The sequence below is a fragment of the Aedes aegypti genome, chromosome 1 (genome assembly GCF_002204515.2).
Source record: "Aedes aegypti strain LVP_AGWG chromosome 1, AaegL5.0 Primary Assembly, whole genome shotgun sequence".
Lineage (NCBI taxonomy): Eukaryota > Metazoa > Arthropoda > Insecta > Diptera > Culicidae > Aedes > Aedes aegypti.
The window spans coordinates 211,673,497-211,694,984 of record NC_035107.1 but is presented as its reverse complement, the minus strand read 5'-3'; the positions used below and the strand labels follow the sequence as shown (position 1 = coordinate 211,694,984).

The 21,488-nt window shown below is 39.7% G+C and overlaps 1 protein-coding gene across 4 annotated transcripts in view; it reads left to right on the top strand.

Annotated features, from left to right (window-relative positions):
• Positions 1 to 1,522: 1,522 nt before the first annotated feature.
• The window catches only part of LOC5568727 (endothelin-converting enzyme homolog), a 97,644-nt gene continuing 77,678 nt past the window's right edge, over positions 1,523 to 21,488 (top strand). For 3 of the 4 annotated variants that reach the window (XM_021857466.1, XM_021857465.1, XM_021857464.1), the window contains exon 1: positions 1,523 to 1,750. The gene's annotated coding sequence lies outside the window, so the exon portion shown is untranslated. Of the gene's footprint in view, positions 1,914 to 21,488 lie in introns of all 4 variants that reach the window. The other variant, XM_021857463.1, reaches the window with a different exon arrangement.

Here is a 21,488-nt window from a genome sequence, read left to right as displayed (position 1 = left end):
TCTTCGGGAATCCTTCCAGGATTCTTCGGGAATTCTTCCAGGATCCTTCGGGAATCCTTTCAGGATCCTTCGGGGATCCTTCCAGGGTTCTTCGGACGGAAATTAAAACACTGGAAACTAGCCAAAATTAAACAAACTAAAAATACTTGTATGTTTTGGTTCTGCTCTGCTGCACCAAATACAGCACTTTGTAGTTTTTCATGGGCACTTCAAAAATAGTTCTAACGCTAGAAAAATTCTAAAAATTTGGATTCTATTTCATTTTTATACGATTGCAGAATGGCTCATAAAAAATGCGAAAATCGTCATATCATGTTTAATGGCAGTTTTTATATGAAAAATGGAAACTAAACAAAATTGTTATTCATTGTTGGTATTGTTTACTTTGTTCAGATCCTATTTTTCACTACGAATATGGTTTTTATCTGTTACTTTCTCCTTACTAGAGATGAATTGAAAGCACACCTTCAAATTCAAACATGCGGGCAGCGAGTTCAATAACTTTGTTATTAAACTTTTTGAAACGTCAACGATGGTGTCGAATAGTAGAACGGATTTATACCTGAAGGTGTCAAATAGTAGAACAGATTTATACCTGAAGTGCTGGAGACTTGAACATATTTTGGTAAAAACGTCTCATTTTGGAGAGTTGCGGTTAAACCTTCATATAAATGTGAAAAGCGGCTCTGTTTGGCTAAAAACCTATGAGCCAGTATTGATCTAAGTTGTATCTAACCAATGGAACAAACTATTTCCTCATAAAACTTCTATAGGCCTCTGTATATGTTTTTTATTAGGCTACAACAAAAAAAAAGGCGCATCAAACCCATAGGATGCGAATGCTTCCTAAACCATGACCTTGGCCAAATATTTTATTGTGACCATGAAAAACACATTCTCCAAGACTTATTCCATACCCTGATACCAAGAAAACTAATATTTTTAACGATTGAGTGTGATTTTCGAAGGTGGAAAGTTCATCAACAGAGTATACGAAGACCATACACTTTTTCTGACTTTTAAAGAACAAAACCTACTGTTTTGCTTTAGTACATTAGATAGGTTAGGTAAAAATACATAACAAAAATGTTCCTCTATGGCAAAGTAACCTTAGAATATATTACATTAATCAGAGGTTACATTCACTAACGAAAACAATAAAAATAATGCTAGTGTATTCTAAATTCACGTTCAAACCATTTTCGCATTTTTTATGGGCCATACTGTATATAGATTTAGGATATTTATGTAAAAAACTAAATAGCCCTGGAAAACCTTATAACCGTCCTTCATCGGGGGATTGCTGTACTTGAACTTGCCGCGAGCTTCGGCGTCCATCAGAGTGCCAACGTGGTTGGGAGAGGGGGTTGTTTCGATTGAAAACACGCAAGCGCACCAAATTCTCCTCATCCCCTGTACACAGACACAAAACCGTGTCTAGAACGGATCTCAAGCGGCGAAGTGCGGTGTGGCCATCTGGTTATTCCGACGATTGGAATCTGCCTCCGATGTGGTATGACACTGTGGCAGTAACTGGAGAGACCCCATTCGCGATACAAGTGTCGGTTTGCCAGCAAGCCAGTCCGCCAGCTCGAAGCTCTCTGTACTCGGTCAATTCCTTTTTTTTCTCGGTCAAGAGCATGGCGGCCAGCTGCTGAACAAAAGGTTTTTCCGAGTCCTCCGAGTTTCCGTCGCCGTGTTCTGAAATTTCATTTTCCGTCGAGTTGATTGAGTTGTGTAACTATTTGAAGTGAATATTTTTTTTGGTGTTTTGTGGATTGGAAAGCGGGGGATTTAAGCATCGCTGCGGAAAATCAGTGAAATACGGATTGGGGGTTGCAAATCACTTGTCAATCAGTGCCATAGCAATGCCTGAATGGAACCAAACGGAAGCTCCAATCGAGAAGAATCAGGTGCGAAGTGACGGGATGGCATAGCAGGCCTTGAGTTTGTTGCGAGAAGAGAAGTGAAAAGGGATTGAGATGTTTTCCCTCCCGATATCTGAATGAAGTGATTTTCATTCGTTGTGCAGCACAGTGCATGATAGCAATAGCAGGCGACGACGCTAGGAAGAAAGTCTGGAATATCCATGGTGATTGGTGACATAATTCACTTGCTGCCGAGGGATGACAGCACAGCAAGAATAAGGACATTCCATTGCTTCAGTCAGTTTTAGGGAGCCGGATTCTATTCTCGTCACATTTGATTCACTTCAGCTGGGTTTTTGTTTTTAATCTGCTGAGCTCGCCCTTCAAATGTGTCGTATTGAAGTGTTTTTCAATGCATAGCTTCAGATAATTCGCCGGAGAAAAATCCCTGTGCCAAAGTAAACCATGGCGATGCCCAAGTAGTTCATTACCCTAATGGGTTGTGGGTGAAATGTTTCCCCATTGGAAAACGGCGAGCGCGAGGAGAAAAAGTTTGCAATTGTAAAGCTGACGCTGACATGATTAAATTGTCGATCGATTTTCGTGTGTTCTATAGGCTTTTAGTGCGACTGTGGTTGGATGGATGGGTAGCCATAGTAGGCCATAATCATAAGCGGTGTGCCAATCTAGGTATACTAATAGCAATTTTGAATTGCAGTACACATTGCCTGTTCTGCCCTTGTTTTCCTGGTCGATGTAAACACCAGACCAATCATTGCTAGGAAAATGCGTTTTTGTATTACTGGCCGTATTCTTGCATTTGTTACAAGATTTGTTAACAATTTCAAACGAATAATCTGTGCATTTGCTAAATATCGAAGCTCAAAAGTTGAACGGGAAGATTTTTGATCAAGCGTGTGCTAGAATAAGGGCGTAAGTCGCATGATCGATTTCTCTTCATCGATCCTCTCTTCTGTCAATAAAGGTGACAAGATGTGGGTTTGTTAGTATTTTTTCACTTCAGGCCGTTAGGCAGCGATGCAATCTTGCGTCCTGAGGTGAAAACATGCTGACAAACTCTTAGAGGGAAAAGAAAACCCGACTGGTTTGATTGAGAACGTAGAGTAAACTAAATGTATTTTCCAATTCAAATTCTTACAGACTACTATGATTGGTTTTAACAACCACCGAGTTGCTTCGATCTCTATCACTCCTCCTCAAGCTCGGCGGGCTGCAGACCAATTTGCCTTCGCATCTTCTCCATCTTCACGCGTGCCAATGGTTTGGTCAAACCATCGGCCACCATTGTGTTACTGGGGCAATATCGAACGTCAATCACACCATTTTTCACCAACTCCTTCACGTAATTGAAACGAGTGTCAATATGTTTCGTCCTCTTGCTATCACCAGTTGATTTTAGCATTGCTATACAGCTCTGGTTGTCCTCGTTGATGACTACCGGAGCGGGAATATTTTCGCCTATGTCCTTCATTAGTTTGAGCAACCACATCAGCTCGCGGCTGGCTTCGGAAAGCGCCACGTATTCGGCTTCTGTCGATGAAAGAGTGACGCATGGTTGCTTACGGGCTGCCCAGCTGACTGACCCTCCGAGACTAAAGATGAAACCGGTATTCGATTTCCGGTCTGCTTTGTCACCGGCCCAGTCTGCGTCGACGTACGCTACTAGAGGTCCAGAAGAACCCAGTCGCATACTCAAGTTTGCTGTTGAGCTCAAGTACCGGAGAGTTCGCTTTGCTTCGGTCCAGTCTGCTTCCGTTGGTTGACTCACTTTGCGACCTAGAATCGAAGCACTGATGGCTATGTCCGGTCTCGTGTTCACCGCAATGTACAGAAGAGCGCCCACCAGGCTCTGGAACTCGTCGTTTCTAGGCATGGGCACCTCCTCCGGATTTACTTCGTCGCCCAACGGTTCCGCTCCGGTGATGTACTGCCACAGGTCTTCTCGGATGAGGAGGAATTCCACCTTGGTTTTCCACACGCTGTAATTTCCTCCGTTGAGTTTCTGGATTCCCAATCGTTCCATCGTGAAAATTTTCACTTCCGCTGGCTGTCCATCCGTTACTATGGAAACGACGTCTCTAACAACGGCCCATAACCTCTTAGAGGGAAAAGAAAACCCGACTGGTTTGATTGAGAACGTAGAGTAAACTAAATGTATTTTCCAATTCAAATTCTTACAGACTACTATGATTGGTTTTAACAACCACCGAGTTGCTTCGATCTCTATCACAAACTTGCGTTTTGTCACCTTTATTAAGAAATCGGAAACATGAAGTTCAAAAGTTAAGCAACAAGGTAATTAATGTGAAATTACTGAAACATTATGTTCTAGGACAATTTTTCACTCCAAGGTACAGACTGCCATCCATGGTTATCTGAATAAAACCTTGCCAGGTGACCGATTGCTTGAAAAGATCTGTTATGAATTAAGCTTAATGTTTCCTGAAAATTTCCCAATCTCTGTGATTCAAGAAAATCCTTCTGAAATTGTGCCTTTTTTCAAATTATTTTGACGACCATTATACGAATAATTGATAGGGGAGATCCCCCAGTATCGGACACTTAAGTCTCTAAATTCATAATAAAAAATAGTTTTATGGTTATCCCCTTTTATGATAAATATTTAGCGTACAAAAATAAATTTGGAAATATAAATATGAATTTTGACATTACATTTTAATAATGTATTCTAGTAGTAAATCTGTACATAATCTGGAAAATGCTTGATTACTGTACATTTGTACATCATCGCATGTTTTAAATCCATGAATAGTGATTCATAGCCAATTTAATGCATTTTCAACATTTACATATTATCAAGTCAGTTTTACTTAGTTTACAGGGTGTCCATCAAAAACCTTTTTCATAAATGATGCAAAATAACACATCTCACGATGTTGATATGAGAACGAACATTTTTAATACATTGATGGGCAACAGGTAATCGGCTAAGTGACCTATATGAGGCTTTGGGGGCCACCTAGATAACGGGAACGGGCTTTTACGGGATGTGATGCGGCCGTTTGCTCTATACGGGTTCTCGCCTACCACAGCGGCAGTGGACCGTGGGAAGGCAACGAACGGGTATTGCTGGAATCTAGCAGAACTATGTTTTTTGGCACTATCACTTCAGCCAACAGCGAGAATTCTCTACGGTCGAGGCAATCATCGGGATGGGTAGAAGCACTGGCAAAAATTGGCGATTTTTCGGATAAACCACGGAGACTTTGTACATGTGTTTAGCTCTCGGTTATAACTAAGGTACCGCGGGGCAAGTGGGAACTAAAAAAACGGTAGTTCAATCAAATGGTTCAATAAAATTTTCAAATGTCAATATTTTTCAAATCCAACAGCACAATCACATTTTGGCAACATATTTTCTGGTGTGTGCATGAAACCGATCGAATAATTTCGAAATTGTGGAAACCTCGGAGGAAAGTTTTAGAATGCGCCATTTGACGCAGTTACCTCGCTAAACGGGGCAAGTGGGACACATCCAGTTTCATGCGTCAATCCACATCAGTAAGTCAACCATTACAATAAAAGGATTGATAAATCATATATTTTTAATTTCGAGTACATTTTTGATGTACATAAGGGATCAACCATAAAATACGTAACGCTTTAGGAAGAAAACGTTTATTTAAAAGTATGCCACCTCGCATTTAATATTAACTGAAAATACCTCAACAAAAGCGTAAAGAGGAATTAAACGTGTTCAAAATATATCATTTATAAGTTGTTAATTACAAATTAGCACATTAACCATCAATAATTGTCGAAATTATAAATATGTTTTGTTATTACTTATATGCATAGTAGAAAACTGCTTAATAGGGTGGAATTGTTTTCCGTCACTACTAAATTTGGTAGAAATAACAAATAAAGTTCAAATAAGATAGAAAAATGATCTTTCTCATGATGCATTTCAAATTTCATCTCTGTGTTTGTTCAATTTTAAAGTGGTATTTCAAAAATAAAAAATAAATAAAAAACATATAGAAGAATTACACATTTCTTCTCCCTCTTATGCAATTAAGTAATTTTAGATTTATCTTTTTTGATAAAAATCATTTGTTTGAATGTTTTTGTGCTACTCTCTAGGAAAATGTATAAAACGTCTACGAAAAGTTTTGATTCTGGTTTTTGTTTTGATAGTTCCCACCTACCCCGCGTACAAAGATATTTTGGGGTATGTTAGACCATCGAAAATTTCATATGAAATGAAAACAAAATACTGGTTTATCGTAAGCAGCTTGTAATAATAATTGAAGTTGTAGCTTGCTGATGGAAATTCGATTTATAACACATTTATGTTTTGCGAGTCAATGCAAGACGTGAAACGTGTCGCAAATTATCATGAAAGTTGAAAATGGCGCTGCATTGACAACTGTTACCCATGGTAATAAAAATAACAATATGTTTTGAACTCAATACATTCCTTGTCATTGTATCTTCAACTTTCTAGAAGAATACCCCCATGAAAAACGTTTCCTAAGTGAGCTATGACGAAACGTCCCACTTACCCCAGATTCTCACTTGCCCCGGGGTACCTTAATTGTATTTCGATGGCATAACAATGACAATCGTCAAAAAAGGAGAAGCAGAAACAGAACTGTGAGGCTGAAATGTTTCAGCTTGTGTAATGTTTCAAATACAGTAGTAATTCAATTTATTACCTAACATACATGTTTGATACCATGATCGACGAAATCCATGAAAAATGAATGTATTTTGAGACCGTGGTGCAAAAATTATAAAGATATCATATAATAAATCAAGCTATTCGAAACTGGGGAACGGGGCATGTTTAATCAACATTGTAGTTTTTCAACATTTAGCTTGAATAAGGTACAAAATCGGGGCCCAGATAGCCGTAGCGGTAAACGCGCAGCTATTCAGCATGACCATGCTGAGGGTCGTGGGTTCGAATCCCACTGGTCGAGGATCTTTTCGTAAAGGAATTTTTCTCGATTCCCAGGGCATAGAGTATCTTCGTACCTGCCACACGATATACAGATGCAAAAATGGTCAAACGGCAAAGAAAGCTCTCATTAATAACTGTGGAAGTGCTCAACAAAGAACACTAATCTGAGAAGCAGGCTTTGTCCCAATTGGGACGTAACGCCAGAAAGAAGAAAAAGAAGAAGGTACAAAATACATTTATACTTACAAAATATTCGATTATGCTTTGCGGCCATATTTAAGGTAGGGTAAGTGATCCATTAGTTGTGGGTGTTCCAATACTTGCGGTAGTGTCATTTGCCACAGAACCGACACTGCCAATCAACGTTTTGGCCTGTTGATACACGAAATAGTTGGAAACGGCGTTCAAATTGCTTTAAAACTGATGAAATATCACTAGAATTGCTAAACATTTTCTTACTTGTACCAATAGTTGCGGTAAAGTGTTCCTATGGTGGAGGATCCCATAAGAAAACAACGGATACCGCAACTATAGGAACACAAATTAAAAATATATCGCAACTAAGGGAACAATGTACCAATAGTGGAGGTATTATTTTTCACTGACATGCCATTGGTTCAATCGTGTTTAGTAGCTTCACTATTGGTACATCTACCCTAATTAATAAATAGGTTCGAATTTAGGGCGATGCGTCAACGTTTTTACGATTTTCAAACATCATTACTATTTTGAAAAGGCATGCATATTGCAAACATATATTATTATACGCAAACATCCCTCTCCACAATAGCTTTCTTTCTTTTTTTTTTTTCTAAAACACCATCTTTGGACCATGATTTCTCAATTTTGTCCGGTATTGGGTACTGTCCGGTACTGGTGGATCTTCCCCTATACGGATTTCTTCAGCAAATTCTAATAAGGCCGGAACACATTTTTTTTGTCAACATATTAAATATTTAATTAGAAATTTGTTGGGTTCGTGGTGTCCTTAAGATGTTGCAACAATAGATGTATATGGTGCAAAATTCATATAAAAAAGTAAAAAACCGTATTTAATTCCACTAGAGTTCGTATCCTTTCACAGATACGCATATTTCGACCTCAATTTCTTCAGAGACTCGACTTGCAGAAAAACATCGTATGCACACAAAACTAGGTATAAACGTGATTCCCTACCCATTTTTTATAAACTTAAAATTTAAGAGCTGTTAGGTACATTCCACCCCTCTTTTGTTGAAATTTTAAATGCTGAAAGGTACATCACGGGAACGATTAGTAGGTATCAAGTTGAATAGCCATGTATTGCCGTTGCCGTTGTCTCTGTTGAGTAGCGTCGTAGGTACCTGTTTGCAAATTTCCAGACTCTCCGCCACATCCAGTTTCCAAGGAGAAGAAACATTTCTCAAATTTTGATATCGGCCGTCGTAATTGTATGTCCCTCTGAAAAGACATGTTCTGCCACCTTAGATTTGAAATCGTATGTCATCCCCTTGTCTATCGTCTTCTGAGCTTTTCCTATTTCCGCTTATTGTTCCTTGAATCTAACCTCGAGAGACCGCTTTGTTTGACCAACATAGACCTTGCTGCAGTGGGAACAGCTAATTTTGTAAACACCAGCCTTGTTTAGTGTGTTTACCGGATCCTTGGTAGTGCCTAACGAAGTCTTACGTTGGTGTCTCTGCTGGAAAATACCAAATCGATTCCGAAATTTCTTAGCTTTGGGCGGAGCTGTTTGCTGATGTGTACGTCGCATGGGATGGAGACTCTCTTCATGGGTTCGGTGATAGGGGTTAGTGTCGTCAAAGCACCCCGAATTTGCTGTTTTTCTTTTTGTCGATGATGGCTTTTATCATCCTTTCCTTGTATCCGTTTATCCTTGCAAGCCACTACCTTTCAACATCTCAAAATCAGTCTACGGTACTGTGTTGGCAAAAGGATGATACACGGATCCTACACAATCTGTGACAAACTGAGTGTGTACTCTCCTCCCGCTCGTGTTAAAAAATTCAAACATTTTTTTATTCTACTGGATCCTCCGTTTGCCTTTCGCGATTTTGGCTGGGAGCCAATTGAAACTAATGTTCTACCCGACAACAACTCAGCAGCGCGAGACTCGGACACAGTCACAGGGTCAGCGCACTACCGGGCAACCGGAGGGGCTTCGCGGATTCAAAGGGCACTCAACTATTCAAATAATCACACACACACGAGCGTTTCAAATTTTAACGATGTATTTGGCCAAACTGTTCTGGTGGGTCACACTGGATTTTCGGGCACGTACCTGGTGTTCTGCAGTCCAGCGAGCGCTCGCGACGATTTACCGGATTCACTCCGGTGTTGACGGTCTCTCCTACTGACGCTGCGACGATCGGCAAGATGGCACCGATACCGGTGGACAAAGCATGGGGCAATATCGGATATGAATGGGCTGGAATGACGGTCTTCAGCGATGTGGAGTTGGTTCGGATGCACAGGCGCTTCCTTCGGACGAAACCGGTCGACTACGCAAGGCCGCCATCTGTCGAACCGTGAAGGGAATACTCCTTGATATTTAGGGCCGTTGCCCGAGTAATGTCCTCCTTTACGTTGATGGCCCTCGGCCTTTGTGGTAGCTGAATCAGTTCCGCGAGAAATAAACTTCAACGAACACACACGGCATGCGTTCGCTGCATAATCCGTTAACGAACTGAAGCTTCAATTTCCGATGCATCATCTCCCATCCTAGCCGATTCTATCTCTTTTATATTGAGCAGAGTGTAGTTTAAAGTCTAGAGGAAATCCCTCTCAGACACTACCAACTTATCCTTCCAACTCGAAACAACTCTCTCTCTCTCTCTCTCTCTCTCTCTCTCTCTCTCTCTCTCTCTCTCTCTCTCTCTCTCTCTCTCTCTCTCTCTCTCTCTCTCTCTCTCTCTCTCTCTCTCTCTCTCTCTCTCTCTCTCTCTCTCTCTCTCTCTCTCTCTCTCTCTCTCTCTCTCTCTCTCTCTCTCTCTCTCTCTCTCTCTCTCTCTCTCTCTCTCTCTCTCTCTCTCTCTCTCTCTCTCTCTCTCTCTCTCTCTCTCTCTCTCTCTCTCTCTCTCTCTCTCTCTCTCTCTCTCTCTCTCTCTCTCTCTCTCTCTCTCTCTCTCTCTCTCTCTCTCTCTCAATTTCCATTCCTAACAATTGAATCATTTTCGAAAATTTCGTTCTAACCAAAGATTTAGTAAGAACATCTGCTAACTGATTCTCCGAAGGAACATATTTCAAATTAATCTTCTTGTTTTGAATTTGTTCACGAATCCACATGTATTTCACATCGATATGTTTAGTGCGTTGATGATCGCGGGGCTCTTCTGCAATTTTGATACACGGTATATTGTCTTCCAACATTGTGAATGGAGTTGCTAGAATTCCAACCTCACGCAACATTTTCGACAACCAAATTCCTTCCTTGGATGCTGCGCACAGTGACACCAGCTCTGCTTCGGTTGATGATAAACTGACCAGTTGTTGTCGCTTTGTGCTCCACGACACGAGGTTGCCGTACACGGTAAAGGCATTTCCAGATACCGATCGTCTGTCCTCCTCGTCATTGGCGAACTCGGCGTCCGCGTATCCCGCCAGTGGTGCCTCGGTGTCCATCCTTCGATAAACCAGGCATAGGTTGCGGGTTCCTTTCAAATATCTTAGAATTCGCTTAAGTCCGGTCCAGTGGGTGTCATCAGGGTTATTCTGAAAACGACTAAAAAGACTGACCGCAAACGTAATGTCCGGTCTGCTCATTAATGTTAAATATTGAAGACAACCCAGCAAGGCCTTAAAAGGCGCGCTAGTCTGTTGTCCACTTGGTTTCTTCCATTTCGTTCCAGCATCGATCGGCGTGGAAACAGGATTGCAATCTGGCATCCTGAATTTATCTAGGATCTTTGAAATATCTAGGCCAAGAAAGTTACGAACTTCCCCTAAATCCTTCATTTTGAATCGTTTGGAAAGATTGTCTTTGACCCACGTAATTTCTTTAATATCTTTTCCAAAGATGAGAACATCATCTACATATAGAATGATGTACAGTCCTCGTCTTTCAGATACATACATCCCATTTCAGTGATAATTTCATTGAATCTCAAATTCCATGCTCTGCTGGACTGCTTAAGACCATAGATGCTTTTATTTAATCTGCAGGTCTTTATGTTACCGTCCATATCTGCAGGCAATCTCATGTAGACTTCTTCTTGTAACAGTCCATTCAAGAAAGCTGTTTTAACATCCATTTGATGTATGAGTAAATTTCTTTTAACAGCTATGGATAGCATTGTTCGTATCGTGCACATTTTGGCCACTGGAGCAAAAGTCTCACCACTCGTTCTGCTTGTTGATGTGACTGCTGGTTTTCGTCATCTCGCTGTGTATATTGCTGTTGATATAGTTTTTATTCTTTCGATAAATTCTTAAATCTGTTGCAAAGACCCGTTTTAGTAACCGTTGTTGTGCTGTACGTGTTATTTCCTCGATTTGTGCTTTCAAACATCTGCAAAAAGGAATACTTCTCGCGGTTTCAAGTACGGTTAATTGGGAAAGCTGTTGCTGCCATTTGTATTTGCATTTACGATGAGTAGTTGTCACCAATGCTCCCTGAGCATCCAACTGAGTGATAATAATGTGATGGTCTGCAAAGGTGGATGTTTGAGATCGTTCCATGCCAACTGTATAGGTATGAAAATATTCCATTTAAACGTTCTCAACACTCTGTCGAAAAACGTTTTGTGGATGTGCATCGACTGTATGAGCGAGTTCCAGATGAGGCACAACCCTACATTGAGTGGTCTGAATGCGGCTTGCAATGATGTAATGCTACCGAAATCTCGTCAAAAATCATTGGAAGACGATGTTAAGGAACTCCAAACCAACGTTGCTGATATTATGAATGCCATCGCCTCGATCACCAACATCCCAAACATTGTTTCTACTTCTGCAACAACGGCCTCGAACGAAAGTTTTGCGCTGCTCAATGGAACTAACGTAAACAAACTGGGAGCTGTATCGAATGATGATTATCATCAACAACGACAGAAAGCAATAGACGATGGTGAATTCGCAATGCTGTTAACGAACGTCGATGTGAGTGTTTCGGAGACCGATATACAGCAGATGGCTTCGCAAGCGATTGGAACTCCTGAACCCGAATGCATTAATGTTACTAAGCTAGTATCTAAATGGAAATCCCGCAATCTAGATTTCGTTTCATTTAAGATTGTGTTTGATTCAAAATTCAAAACTCGTGCATTGAATCCAATAATATGGCCACGAAGTATTAAATTTAGAGAATTTGTCCACAGAAATACTCAAACATGGAAGCCGAATATGATAGAATAGTTTTCATTGCTATGTGTTCTATGTTAGTATGATACTTATATGCAAATTGATGATGTTATTTAAACGATGCTGAGTTGTAATTGTTAGTTTGATGTTTGTGGGTATCGATTGGGTATGTTATTTATATAATGTTGAGGTACGATGAAAGTGTTACGCGTTTTTCGAATTTGTTGTGGAATTTATAGTTTAAGATATTCAATAAGACTTTACAAAGTCAGTTGGATTACATTAATAAATAAATAAATAAATAAATAAATAAATAAATAATCCAAGCCTGGACGCTGCGAGCAACCTTTTGCCACTAGCCTCGCTTTATATCGATTTGACTCATCATCTTTTATCGAGAAAACCCACATTGAATTGATAGGTCGTCTTCCTTTCGGAACGACACTCACCAAAGTCCAAGTCTGGTTTTCCAATAAAGAGGTCATTTCTTCGTTGATTGCATCCTTCCATTTTGGCCAGCCATCTCGTTGCATGAGATGCTTAATGCTTTGTGGAACTTCCCCTTGATTGTGCGTCATAAAGAAACTACTGTCGAAATTAGTTTTGTAGTCCTGAAGCCAACCAGGTGCTTTACGACACCTTTGGCTTTGACGTATTTGTAAGTCAACATCGTTGTTTTCAGTGTCATGCTCAGAATCATTCTCTGAAGGAAGGGAATGATAGAGAATGTCCTCTTCATCCTCCTCTCCATTCTCTGAATCCACAGACTCTGTTTCTGTAACCTCAGGACACATTTGATGCTTCAGTAAGGCTATCTCAAAGATATCGTCTTGTTTGTCAAGCCTTTTATTCAAGTCTTCGTTAGAGGGTTTATCCTTGTTTTTGAAGTAGAAATTACCTTCGTCGAAAATGACGTCCCTCGAGATGACGATTCTGTTCTCGTCACTATCCCATAGACGAAAACCATTCGGAGCATAGCCTACCATGGCCAGCATTCTGCTCTTGCCATCAAGTTTGCTACGATGTCCCTTGTTGATATGTGCATAAGCAACACAACCAAACACTTTTAGTTTTCCCACTTCTGGTTTACAGTTAAACAACATTTCATAAGGTGTCTTTGATGTGGGTAATGCTCTAGTCGGACTTCTGTTTGTTAGATAAGCCGAGACATAAACCGCCTCTCCCAACAACTTATAAGGCATTCCACCTTCTTGTAGAATAGTTACTGCCTTTTCCATCAGGGTGCGATTCATACGCTCGCTCACCCTATTCTGTTGAGGGGTATATGGTGCGGTAGGTATCATCTGGATTCCTTTGTCAGCGCAAAAGGCCATGAATTCTTTACCGTAATACTCGCCACCATTATCCGACCTCAACTTTGAAATTCGCAAATTGAATTGAGCAGTAACCAACGCTTCATACTCTACAAACTTTTGGAACACATCACTCTTATTTCTGATCAGGTAAACAATCACGAAATGAGTGAAATCATCAATGAAGGAGACATAATATCTGTACCCGTTGTAAGTTTCTTCAGTCATCTGTCCGCACACATCGGTGTGAATCAACTCTAGAGGCCTCTTTGAGCGAATCTTTCCTCCCTTATTAAACGCTTCACGTGATTGCTTACCTATTATGCAACCTTTGCATACGATAGGGTCAAGCTCCTCACTTTCAAGTTTAATATCGAGTCCATCCACCATATGATGCTGAAGCAACCGTTTCATATTTGTTTCTCCTAGGTGAGCAAACCGTTTATGCCAGATATTAACATTACTTGAAATCTTTCCCAAATTTGCATAATCACAGTTACCACTTGAAGTGTCATCAAGGCTCACATCCAGGGCATAAAGTCCATTGACTTTCCTGCCTGTTGCTATCACTTGCCCCGATTCATCCTCGATTTCAACTTTCCCATTGCAGAAAATAACCTTCTTACCAGTTTCCTCGATTTTTGATACCGATATTAAGTTACAGTGTAGTTCAGGAATGAAATAGGAGTTGTAAAGGTTCAAACGGAAACGTTTATTGTTAACATTGCTTCTCAATACCGCATTACCCATTCGCTTACATTTCAGCTTATCACCGTTGGCCATAGAAATGGATTGTTCATCACCTACCATGTCCCACAAGTGGCTGAAATACCGCATCTCACGAAGCATATGTGCACTAGCACCCGAGTCCACATACATGGGCAAGGTAACGGGCATCTCGTGCAGCGCCATCTCACGAACCTTGATGTCACGCTGCTTATCGTCCTCAATGATTTTGTTCACGCGCACCATGTTGATTCGTTCCAAGGGACCCCTCACCTTGAAACCGTTCTGACGATCGACCTCGACTAATTCTGCATCTACACCATCACCTTCCGGCGGGGAAGGCAGGGATCAGTCTTCTTGCACCGGGGGTGCGACGATCTCGGGAGCATTGAGCTGTGCCAACAAAGCCACATTCGAAACGGCCGCCGCTAGATCTTCGGTTGAATTCTGCTGCTCTTGACGTATCTTCCTTTTCAGCTGGAAACAATTACGACGCTTGTGGCCAGTCTTGCCACATTCAAAGCACACCACCTGTTTCCTGTTGCTATGTGATGCTGAGTGTTGCGGCTGTGTGTGGTTTTTCCGAGCTTTCTGACCAATAAACGCTGTCTGCCGCGGTAGCGCAATCTGCTTTGGCATGGCTTCATCAGCATCCAAGAATATGCGCTTGATTTGTTCCAGTGTCATCAGCTGCAGTTCCTGTTTGCGAACCACTGACAGTGCGCTCAGCAGATGTTTAAACTGCTCTGGGATAGCGACCAGGAGTGTATGGATTTGCTCCATGTGATCCACCGCCTCTCCCATGGTCTCGAGCTGCCGCACAATGTCATGGTGAGCAGCAAACAGGTCCTTCAGATTTTGGAATCGACGGTTGCTGAGTAGATATAATTTGGACCGTAGTCCGACCATAGCGATTTCCCCTTTTGGCTGATAAATCTGCTGCAGCTTTTCCATTACCTCCTTCACCGATTTGCAGTTAATCGCGTAGCTCATCGTCTCGTCATTTAATGCGTTCCAGAATTCGTTTAGCGCAAAATTTTCTTGCTTGATTCGATTCTGGAGCTGCTTCTTGCGTGCTGTTTCGTCCGCCGCAGTAGCGTTTGCAACCGGCTGGAAGCAAGTTTCCTCCTCAACCGTGTTTACCAGTGTATGTAGCAAATCGTCCTGCTTAAGATGTTGCTCCATGCGCACCTTCCAGAACGGGAACGATTTTTCTTCTCCGCTAAACAGCGGTGCCAGCGATCGACGAGTGCGATTCTCCATGCTTCAGCGGAATATGGGCCTATAACCTATTGAGCAGAGTGTAGTTTAAAGTCTAGAGGAAATCCCTCTCACACACTACCAACTTACCCTTCCAACTCGAAACAACGAATGGGAATGTGACTACAGTGAAAACTCACTCCTAGTACACCTCACCACAACAAGGAACTATACACTACGAAATAAAATACCGGATTCACTTCACTATTATGTATTTACGTTTTGATTGGTATACAAATACAGATAAAATGTGTGGTTTGATTTGATCGTCCTAGTCTCTAGCCTACCTGTAGCGTTAGTGATGCGTATGTTAGAACGATTGCTAAGATTGCTAATCTCACACTCTCTCTCTCTCTCTTTATTATTCTCCCGCTCATTCTCCCACAGACCAATAACACTGGAGGAAATTGTCATTATAATTCCATATCAACATTTTACACCCATCACCAAATCATCCTCTTGCATTCTTCGCTTTCAACATGTACCGCGATCCATCGTGGTATTTGTGAATGTATCACAGCGTTTCATTGAACGCAACACGTGTTCCATTCTCGCCTTCGTCAATACCAGCAAAGGCAGTGCTCGTGATCGCGTCATATTCAAACCGACCCGAACGAGAACCGAACATGAGCTTTTGCTAGCCGCATACGTCAAACGCAAAGCTCTTCGTTAATAGGCTTGTGCGTTCACAATTCTATGACACTGAAACAATTATCATACTCTTATTTTGCGAAGTGGGCATGCACGGGAAGAATCATTGTATTATATTTTTTATAATCCAGATCCTGTACACCACAGGTCCTTGACTATTAGGTCTCGTGACTACAAAAGTCACTTCGACCGTAGCGTGCAATGGCGGTCTAAGGACGCGCCAACCAGAATGCTTCAAAGCAAGAACAAAAAAAAAGGATTTGAATTCTTGTAACAACGGTTACAAATTAAGTAAACAATTGTGTAAGCCACTAAAAAAGGGAGAAACTATCTTCAACGTGTTTTTGTTGTAAGCTACGGGGAAATCGTCTTTTGTTGGCCCCCTGATTGTCTACGATGATTTTCTCCACGTCAGGCTTCGTAGTCACCGCATATCCCAACCCCTTATTGAGGTGTGTCAATTGAGTAGGGAATCACCTAGTCTATATAAATCAAAATGGAATGGTGTTTGTATGTCACGAAATGGCTTACGAACGGGTCAACGGATTGGAATGATTCTACCTCCGTTTTGTTCGTCAAGGGTTCTGACGTGTTTGTGTGTATAAAAATCCCAGGAGAGTCACCGGGAAAGTTGAAAAAACGTGCTTGAACGGAACTGTCATTTCGTATGGGACGATCAATATCGTTTTTCAACAGCCTACTTGATGGCTAAACGAAGTTTGCCGGGACCACTAGTTTTAAATACAGTGGGGATTCGCTCGTTGGGGGTCCGCTACATGGAATGACTAGATTGTTGGATGTTCGCTGGTTGGAAAATATTCCAACTAAAAAGCACTCAAATGTCACCAGAAAATGTCAAACTGACTTTGACGTCTGAGTACCGTCGCATTGAAGTCTCCATATATAGAACAAATGCGTATGTATATGTGCGTTTCGTGACGATTTGCTCTCAAGATACGTTTGTGTGGAGCATTTTCACCAGCTGTCAGTCGTTCCAACTAACGGATCGGATTCGCTAGATGGAAGGCAGTCGTGTTCCAACCAGCGAACCCCCACTGTATATAATGTGTGCATACGATGGTTTTCTTCAAGTCGAATCTAGTACACGACACTGAAGACGGCCTTACAGTTGAGGTCGAAATACGCGTATCTGTCAAAGGATACACACTCTAGTGGAATTAAATGGTATAGTACTAAATTGTTTTTTCATCTACTTATAGGTATTCTACTAAACAGCTCGAAGATTCATTATCATATAAAAAGTTTGCCCACCCTGGGTTGATTGGTTGGTCATAAACTACTATTTTCGGTATTATGAAATTTTACAATGAACTAATTGTCGCAAAATATAGAAGAATATTGATGTCATGTTCATTGCTATCATTCAAAAATGCAACTCAATTTTTGTAAGTATCCATTAATATTTGCGATGTGCAATCATATTTTTTTCTAGAGGTCTTTATTATAGTGAGTACACTCCCGTGCATAAGTTTGGGTTCACCCCCTAAAAAACATACAAAAGTATTCAGTCCATATCTCTGCGATTACACGTCCAATTGAAACTCTCTAAGCTGCATTCGAACGGCAAAGAGTTATTCTTACTTCGTAAGTATTTTTCCAAAAACATTTTTTGAATTTTGTACACTAAATTTTAACTTAAAATCGTGACATTTTTCAAAAAACACACTGAAAAAATATTTGTAATTTAAAATCATAATCTTATATTCTCTTAAGAGCGCTCACGATATTTTTGCGGAAAAATCTGGAAACTATTCAAAATAATTCTGTTTCATTCAAGTCATCGTGCAAAAGTTTGGGTACACTTGAACTTACTTAAAACACGAAAAATCTGTGAAATATGTACGCGCCATTATTTTCGTTTGAAAAAGCTATGAATTAATAAAATCGGTTAAAAAATGGCTGAGATATTGACAAAAAATATTTGCGTGCAGTTCAGGTGAACCGAAACTTTTGCACGGGAGTGTATATGACATATTTTGTAACACTTTTTCACATAATTGCGTTAATTCTAAAGAAGCAAAATCATCCATATAAATATAAGCACTTATAATGCAAATGATTCACTTAAAAACAACAATCAAGAGCTAAGACAAGAATCTATGTTATAATAGGTGATATTATTCTCAACAATATTTGTTTTGGTAGTGTGATAATCATTTTCTTGGCTTCACATTCCCACTACGAGTCTGCTCATCAGTTTAATGTAATAAGAAGAACAGGTCCTTTGCCTCTTCTGCAAACAATTTTCGATGATTTTTAATCAATTTTTGATCAACCGTATTCGTAAGTTTTACCGAAAGCGGAAATATTTGAAATTCGTCGAGTTTGAAAAGTACAATTTAATTGAGTGTTTATTTTGCAGAAGTCAAGTTCAGATTCAACATAGCACAGTATTTAACATTTAGCATGTGCATTCAGATTCAAAATAATATTACCAATTTTATTGCACAGAGCTCCTCCAGAGGGCCCAGATAGCCGTAGCGGTAAACGCGCAGCTATTCAGCAAGACCAAGCTGAGGGTCGTGGGTTCGAATCCCACCGGTCGAGGATCTTTTCGGGTTGGAAATTTTCTCGACTTCCCAGGGCATAGAGTATCTTTGTACCTGCCACACGATATACGCATGCAAAAATGGTCATTGGCATAGTAAGCTCTCAGTTAATAACTGTGGAAGTGCTCATAAGAACACTAAGCTGAGAAGCAGGCTCTGTCCCAGTGGGGACGTAACGCCAGAAAGAAGAAGAAGCTCCTCCAATCTGATTCACAAGTGTTCCGCATAATCATTCAAGAGGAAGTCGAAACGAAAATTATTGGTAGAAATATTCATATCTACAATTCTAAGAACTATTAGAACAGAAAAAAATAATAAATAGCATATTATAAATATTTTGATTTTTCGAACACCCTTTTCCTCCAGTCATCAAATTAATCGTATAAGTATAAATAGCCCATGTAAAGAGGGGAAAATATATTATAGAAATATTAAGAGCAATAATGGCATTAATTAATAAATTAGATGTCTTGAAAGAACAGCTTATTTATAGAAGAAAAAAATCTGATCGTTTCGATCAGCGTTAACTCCAATAATTTGGTCGATAAAAAAGGTCGAGGATCTTTTCGGGTTGGAAATTTTCTCGACTCCCCAGGGCATAGAGCATCTTCGTACCTGCCACACGATATACGCATGCAAAAATGGTCATTGGCACAGTAAAGCTCTTAGTAAGCTGAGAAGCAGGCTCTGTCCCAGTGGGGACGTAATGCCAGAAAGAAGAAAGAAGAAGAAGAACACGAGCGCGATTATGCTTCATGGCCAAGAAAGTGAAGGAAACGAAAATAATCTGGATCGACTTGGAAACTAACTAAAATACATTCGGCATGGTTTTATTGTATGGTCACAAAAGCTACAACAAAGCTTATGAAGGCCCTTTACACTATGATGTTGATCATCTAATCAAGTTTTGTACTAGAAATTAACTTCAAAGGATTTACAACTGAAAGGCAATCGCATTTCAAAGGACGCATCTTTGGTCTTTGAAGCCCTCCATAATTATCAAAAAAGTTAGCTAAATTTTCACACAAACGATTTCAATTTTCATTATGAAAATTATGCCTATCGTTCATAATGCCTAACGTCCATTATGCCAAACATCCATTATGCCAAATGTACATTATGCCTATCGTCTTTATGCCTATCGTATTTGTGCCTAACATCGTGCATCCCTTTCAACCACGGAATACACCTAAAGGTAGGCAATGTCCTACCTTTAGGTGTATTCCGTGTAGCTTAATTGAATGAACTCATGAAAGATTTGGCAACGGGATTGTTTTCGACAATGCCATTTTTAGTAACAACCACACTTTTCTTGCCCATACCATTTGCAGAACTCTTGTGAGATCTGCATTTTAGGTAGTGCCATCCATAATTATGGAAATCATTGATTAAACAAGTTGACAAGTTTAAGCATGAACTGAATGCAATTTTCACACAAACCTCAATTTTTATTAGCTTTTGAATACAAGAAAGAGTGACACCATTCATGAGTTGAAAATGTTCCATCACTAAATGATGACTCGAACTTTTTACGACAAGGGTCATACCGATCAATGTTGCCCCGCTGATCAATGTTACCCCGGATTACGGTACATCGATTTCGTAATGCAGAACACTCAGCTCACACGATCTTGTAGCATTTTAAAATATTAAATCGATAAAAATAAAGAAGTACAAGTTCCAATATTGTGTCCTACCTAATTAACATTTTAGAGGGACCATATTGTAAATACACAACTTTTGATTGCAAATCATAAGACAAATGAAATATCACCAATAAAAGTTCGCCGTTCTAACTAGTGCTACGCCAACAAAGACAATTGTTACGTATCGGCGAAGCACTGCACAGTGGTTCGATCGAGAATAAATGTCGGTCAAAACCTCAAACTTTCTTTCATATACTTGATATAAGGTACCGTGGGGTAAGTCGATACAGCAAAATCAACAGTTAAATTCATTGTTATGTACAGCTAACGTGAATAATGTAACTCAAACTTTTTTCTGTGGATAACAAATAAGGGACTATTATACTTCATATCGTCATTTATTTCGAATTTTCTGATTGTTATGTATTGAGTATGAGAGACTTAAAAATTTGCGCCAAATGATTCACTTGCTCCACCATGGTGGGGTAAGTGGATCACCATTAAAAAAAATCTGTTCTCGAAACAAATGTAGTGTGATTATGTTTAATAAGAATGATATTACCCTCGTTGAAGTTATTAGTGCTAGTAATGTTACATTTTAATACTTTAAAATTAAAAAGTACCTTTATTTAATCAAAATATAATAAAAAGTACGTATATATTAGTTCATTCTAATTTGAACAAAAAAAAAACATTGTAACTAGATAAATTTGGAGAAAATTCATCCATTTATACGCATAAGTTATACAGAAGTATTGTAGGATTATTCCTAACGATATTTTCGAAAAACACTCTTGATTTAAAAATATTAATTACATTTACTTTTGAATAACAAACTGAAATTCTTCTATTCTATTTCTGAATATATGTGTATCATCTGTCTAGAGCAATTTATATGGTCAAATAAGGTACGATACTATGCTTTCGATTGGAAAATTAGTATATTTTGCTCTTTTACAACTTAGCTTATATAAACCACGACAAGTTTCGTGCAAATTTTGAAATTATTATATTTTTTATATTTTTTTATACCCGAAAGGTTAAAAAAACTTTTAGGTGGATTAATTCAAAATTTCAATAGTCAATTTGACAAATTCAAGCTGAGAATGGAATAAAATAAAGGAAAACAACATTTGCGGATATTAAAGCATTTTAAAATTCTCGTAAGCAGTCTGCCAATAAATGATAATTATTTTTGATCCACTTAC